Source organism: Scleropages formosus, chromosome 14 (assembly GCF_900964775.1).
Source record: "Scleropages formosus chromosome 14, fSclFor1.1, whole genome shotgun sequence".
NCBI lineage: Eukaryota > Metazoa > Chordata > Actinopteri > Osteoglossiformes > Osteoglossidae > Scleropages > Scleropages formosus.
This window is the reverse complement of record NC_041819.1, coordinates 17,221,709-17,227,708: the sequence shown is the minus strand read 5'-3', so window position 1 is coordinate 17,227,708 and position 6,000 is coordinate 17,221,709. Positions and strand designations below refer to the sequence as shown.

The 6,000-nt window shown below is 42.2% G+C and overlaps 1 protein-coding gene across 2 annotated transcripts in view; it reads left to right on the top strand.

Annotated features, from left to right (window-relative positions):
• Window positions 1-537: 537 nt before the first annotated feature.
• The window catches only part of npas2 (neuronal PAS domain protein 2), a 66,527-nt gene continuing 61,064 nt past the window's right edge, over window positions 538-6,000 (top strand). Inside the window, exon 1 of one of the 2 annotated variants that reach the window (XM_018746594.2) lies at window positions 538-1,559. The gene's annotated coding sequence lies outside the window, so the exon portion shown is untranslated. Of the gene's footprint in view, window positions 1,560-2,126; window positions 2,739-6,000 lie in introns of those variants that run through there. The other variant, XM_018746595.2, reaches the window with a different exon arrangement.

The following is a 6,000-nucleotide window of genomic DNA, read 5'->3' as shown; positions in this document are numbered from 1 at the left end:
TTGTTTACCCTGAGTTGCATGTATCTTCGGAGAAAAGCGTCTGCCAAACGAATAAACACAAATGCAAATGTTAGCGGCATTCACTAACACCTTGCTGAACTTCCACCGAACGTTAAACAATCTCACACCTCATGGGTTTGCAGGCCTGGTATGACACCTGATGAGATATTTATGTATAGTGCCACGTGTGACTCAGCCATGCACCTGTAGAAGTAAACAATGATCCCAATGCAGGTTCTCTGGCAGACCCACGTTAGAGCATATGTGACAGCACATAGTGTAGCGGTTACAGTTGTCCCCTTGCAATCTGTAGGTTCTAATCCCCAGTGCTGCCATAGTGTCCTTGGTGAAAGGTACACACACATTTTCAGAACCGCTTGTCCCATACGGGGTCACAGGGAACCGGAGCCTACCCGGCAACTCAGGGCATAGGGCCAGAGGGGAGGGGACACACCGAGGACAGGACGCCAGTCTGCTGCAAGGCACCCCAAGCGAGACTCGAACCCCAAACCCACCGCAGAGGAGGACCTGGTCCAACCCACTGCGCCATTACACCCCCTTTGGTCAAGGGTAGTTATCCTTAATTGCTTTGGTAAATATACTGTGGTACAAATGGGTAAAACAACAGTCTAAGTCAGCTTGAAAAAAGGTGTCAGCAATATAACGGTCAATAATAATGATGTCAAATGTATTGTTTAGTCCTGTTTACTATGGTTTTATGCAGTTTAACGGTAACTTATTGTTCCACTGGTCTACGTCAGGAAGGGTCAATATTCCCATTATTGTGTCTTTGTATCTTGGGAATTAACTGCCCAGCCATTTTACTGTACGTCTCTCCTGCACATTTAGAGCTCTTCTCAATTTGTATACGCATTCCATTCGAAAGCCAGCCTTTCGGTCTGTGTAATTGTCTCCGTGAGCCTGGACGTCTGTGTGTTTCTGTGTACGGCTGTGTGTCTTTCTAGCCGTTCGTCCGCATGAACGTGCTTGGATTTGCCTGTATGTGTGTGTCTGTGTTTTTCTGAGGCCAGATTAGCAGATTTCCCCGTGTACTTGTGTGTATTCTTTGTCATGAGTCATGGTGTGTGTCCGTTTGTGTATTTGTGTTTTACTACACGTTTGTCTGTGTCTATATGGCTGGACTCGTCCGTGTGTGTGTGTGTCTCGCTGTGTAACGTGTGTTCTTCCGTGTACCTGTGTGTCTTTGCGTGAGTGTGGCTGGATTTGCGTGTCCGTGTACATCTGTGTATGTGAGACATCCCTTGTGTGCTGTTGTGTGTGTATTTGTCATGGTGGTGCGCGTCTGTTTGCGTATTTGTGTGTGTTTCTATGTACGCGTAGGTTTCTCAGTGTGTGTGTGTGTGTGTGTGTGTGTGTGCACGCGTGCGCGGGCCCGGCGTTGAATCAGGAGGAATGGTGTCAGTTATGTAAGGCCCACGGAGCAGTGAGAGCAGCGCGAGGTGCCTCTCGAGCCGCTCCTTCCTGCCGCCGCCGCTGCCGCTCCGTCTCTCTCCGTCTCTCCGCAAAGCTCCGCTCCGTCTCCGCGCCACCCGCCGCCGGTGAGTTTCCCCGTGAGCGCCGCGCTACCCCCGCCGCTTCCCCCTCCTCTGCTCTGTCCTCTCCGGCGCTCCTCTGCTTTGCTTTTATAGCGGATCGCAGCTAAGAGGCGCCACTAACTGCTGCTGCGGTCACACGCCGCTCGTCATGACACGTTAGTTATGGGTCCGAAATGCGGACGGAGCCCAGGCAGGCGCGCGTCCCTGCTGCTTCACACTACCTCCTGTCGCGCGTTCCTCCGTGGCGCGAGGTGGACACAGACTTATTGCAGTCATCACGAGAATATCACTGATTACTAGGGGACTGACTCGCAGCGATATTCTCTCACAATTTTCTTCACAACGAGGAAGGAGGTTTCCGCTACTCCATTCATTCATCACGTACTTTGTGGTTAAACTACTGTAAACTTCTTCACTTCAGATAATCATGCAGTCGGCTGTAGGCTAGATGATCAAATAGTTCTGAGAACACCGGCTCGGAACGTAATTATATACATAAATGATATATTCTTGTACGTCATTTGCTGCTTTTATCGCTTTCATTATTGTTTTTGTCGTTATTGTTGTTTTGTGACGTTTCTTACTGTCAACGACGTTCCATGTACATCATGTGACAACTAAGTGACACTTAGTTCTGTTTAAAAGTAACTTAAGGATTAACTCATGAATATATTTTAATTTTTCGCCTTTGAAAAAGCCACTTTCGCGTTGTGTGATGCGCATTAGCGCTCCTCCTCGAGTTGTGGGAGGACGGGAGTGTGCGGAGTAAGAAACAGCCCTGGAGCGAACGGTGGCTCTGTTAAAGGGGCTCGCGCTGCGCTATATGGTTACAGTTACGAAAGGACCTTCGGTTACGTAAGAGCGTCGACTTGGAAGTCGTTAGCCGCTCGCGGTGACGTCACTGCACGGATCGCTGAAGAGGAAAAGATACCGGAGGGACCTGCTCCATTGGCGTCAAGTTATCATTGGCCTTTGCAGGAAGGACTTCTAACAAACGCTTCTCTGGAATCACGCCATTCGCTGTGATTATCCTCTATGAAATATGATCCCAGGACTTGACAGTATTTGTCAAATTTAGAACTCTTAGCTGTGATTTACTGCTAGTCCCCAAGGCTAAGGCTTTGTGCACCACTGATTATCTAACCTTCATACATCATCAGCCAACCACACGCCGGGCTTAAGGTAACATCCTAAAACTGAACAATATAATTAATGTGATTCATAATGATTTTATTACTTTATTCTCCTCTCTTTTCATCATGTTACGATGTCCAAAGTTTTTTCTCTCTTTTTCTTTTTTTTTTTTTTTTTGCCATGACTGGAGGTGTTTTTCTGCTTTTTCTCTTGCAGCAGGAAAGTGTGAGACATGCTGGAAAAAGTTTGCTCACGTAGCAGTGTTTACAGTATAGAGCATGAGAAATGCGTGTTTTTGAGGTGTATCAGAACTGAGCGGTCCAAAACCAAGGGGCTGAAGAGCTTCTTTTCAAATGAGAATTTAGATTGTCATAAAATTCACAAGTCCTGGGACCCAGCAGAAACCCACGCACCTTGTGACGCTCAGACAAGATGTGACTTTTAGTATCTGAAGGTTTCTAGTTCAAATCCCAGAAAGAAGGCATGGTGGCTGTACAGAAGTTCCATTTACTCGATATATTTATAAACATATTTGTCCATGATTTGCAGATGTTTTAATGATAATTCAGCTGCAATTTTTAATCGGTAGTCCAAAGTTTAGCGGACTTGCACGCTTCTGGTTCATCTCTTTTTGACTTTTAGGGCATTTCATCAGCCAGCTGCCTTTCTTTGTCAAATCAGAAAAGCTGGTGGCACAGATGTGTCAGATACGTAAGAATTGTTGCTGTTACAAGATATCACTGTGAGCCGTACAGCAGCTGCAGACACACTAGAGCTCAACTCGGCCACATGAACATCTGTTGGAAACTCACTTTCACCGCCACTCGGTCCTCTTAGTAATTTTCTAATTCTAAGTAATATAAAAATGTAGGCTTATTCACACAATACGAGTATGTTTTATATAAATTGTCATATTATTATATAATGAACGACATCAATAGGCACTATAATTGTGAATATGTGGATAAATAAATATGTGGGTATGTAATTGTTTCTTACATATAGTACTAAATACCTTCAGATCTGAAGGCTGCAGGTTAAACTCACACCTTCTGTCGTATGCTCGGACAAGGTACTAACCCTAAATGGCTTCGGTAACATTACCCAGCTGCATAAATGCGGTAAATCATTGTTGCTAGCTTGACACTGTCAGTCCCTCTGGAGAAAAGTGTCAAAGTGTCAGAGTAAATGTAAATGTATCCAGTGTAAAAACATTTCAATATATTTACATTGAATATATTTACATGTTGCATATATTTTCAGTGTATTTCAATATTGAAAATAGAACAAGAAATTTTAGGCAGCATTTGTGTGATATTCAATTTCACTGAAATTCCTACTGAGAGTAAAATCTTACCAGTTTAGAAATAACAGATGCAATTTAAAGAACAACAACAGACACAGACAAAATTTCCTTTAGCAACTTAGCTAACTTCTCTCTGCCATAGAAAATATCCAGACCATGAGTGAATTTATTCTTAAAAAATTGGGGTCTGTAAGCCATTTCTCTTATCCACTACCAAATAAGCACTGTAAACGATGCAACCACAAAACATAATATTTTTGGCAGATTTTTTTATGCGATCTGTTTTATTCAAAATCCCTCAGCTTTCTGCAGTTTGACGATGTTCGATTTTGCTTTCTGAAATTTGCAAACATTAATTAAATCTAATTCATATTTATAACACCCACTGGATCCCATGTATGCACAATAGAAGGGGAGAGTATCTTACTGTGAGCATCCTCAGAAACCCCAGTTAATTTAAGAAAGTAAGTGAATTCAGAAGGGCCACAGTCATGCTGATGGGTAATGAAAGTGACGCGTAGATGTAACGGACACTGTGCTCCAGTACCTGCGTCATCAGCGGCGCCACGCACATCTCCTTGACAACTAGAGTCCCAAACGAAAATGTGATGTCACCACTGTGATATTTAAATAGCGAGTGCAAATATCATGCCATGCCTCCATATGCCTGGGGTTTGGGGTTTCTAATAAATTACAAAGTAATTATTCATAAATATATTAGTATGAAATTCTGTCCAGTGGAGTACAGATTAGAAAAAATAAAGCTGTACCTAGAATGTGAGAGTGAGGTGGACTTAGTCATTCCCTGTGTGTCCTGTTCACTTATTAAATGGTCTTCTAATCCAGTTTATAAATGACAAAATCTCCATCTGTTCAGTCCCATAGATCCAGGGCCGTATTAACATTTTATTTGTCTCGCTGCCAAAGATTACAGTGGAAATACTGTTCTTACGGAGAGACAGAATTCCAAGAACGTTAAGTAAATGGCTTATTTCAAGGCTGTTCCAAAATAGACTCAAATTCGGTATATTAGAAAGAATTGATTTACTTTGACAGGGTCTGCACTGAAAGGGTTGAGAAGATGCCTGTTAATTTTTGTTTCATTTTTGTTTTGCGTATTAAACGTACATAAGGTTGTGTGCTTCTGGTTTCAGGAATTGGAAATAGTTGATCGTCCCACTGAAATACTTTGGCAAAAACTTTGGCGAGGTGGTCAATTAAACTGCAACAAGGGAGGAGAGATTATGAGAGTGTGTGGCAGGAAACCGTGTTGGAATTTTCTGGAAACGTGTATTGGTTTTGTAGCCAGGATCTAGTTATATCACTGTTAAGGCAGCCTGATATAGATAATGTGGAAATATTGTCATTTCTTCTTTATGTCACAGAGCCAAAATGATCAGAATATTGTTTTAATTCTTATCAATGAGCGTAAAGCAAGAATGAGAGATACTGTATATAAAATGCATCGCAGTGAGGAGATCTCGGACCCTCAGCTTTCCCATCAGGAGCTCAAGTGGCTGTGAAGATGAAAATACATTTTTATAATAGGCTTGTTCCTGTTGTAGCTTATTCCATTTGCTATAATAAAAGAACACGGAGTCCAAAGGAAATATTAATGAACACAGAGGCAAATTTCTGTCTTAATCAAAAATGGCTTATCTTCAACATATTTCCTATATTTTACAATAGTTAAGAGTTAAGAAAACCTGGGATGAATGGGGAGTCATTAATACTTGATTACATAGTCAAAATATGAATTACACAATACAGGATTATTGGATTTCAGGCTGATTACGCTTATGGGGTTAGGGTCAATCTGTGGTCAATTCACGCCTAAAAACTTTGCTTCCTGTTGTGGTGCGAATCAGAATTCTTGGTGACGGGACCAGTTTTGGCTGCTCAAAATCTTTTTTTGACCTTTTTGATTTACATTGACGTGTATTCATTTTTCTTTATTCTTAATGTAAACAGCAAGAAATTTGTTTAATTTTTCCCGAGCCAAGG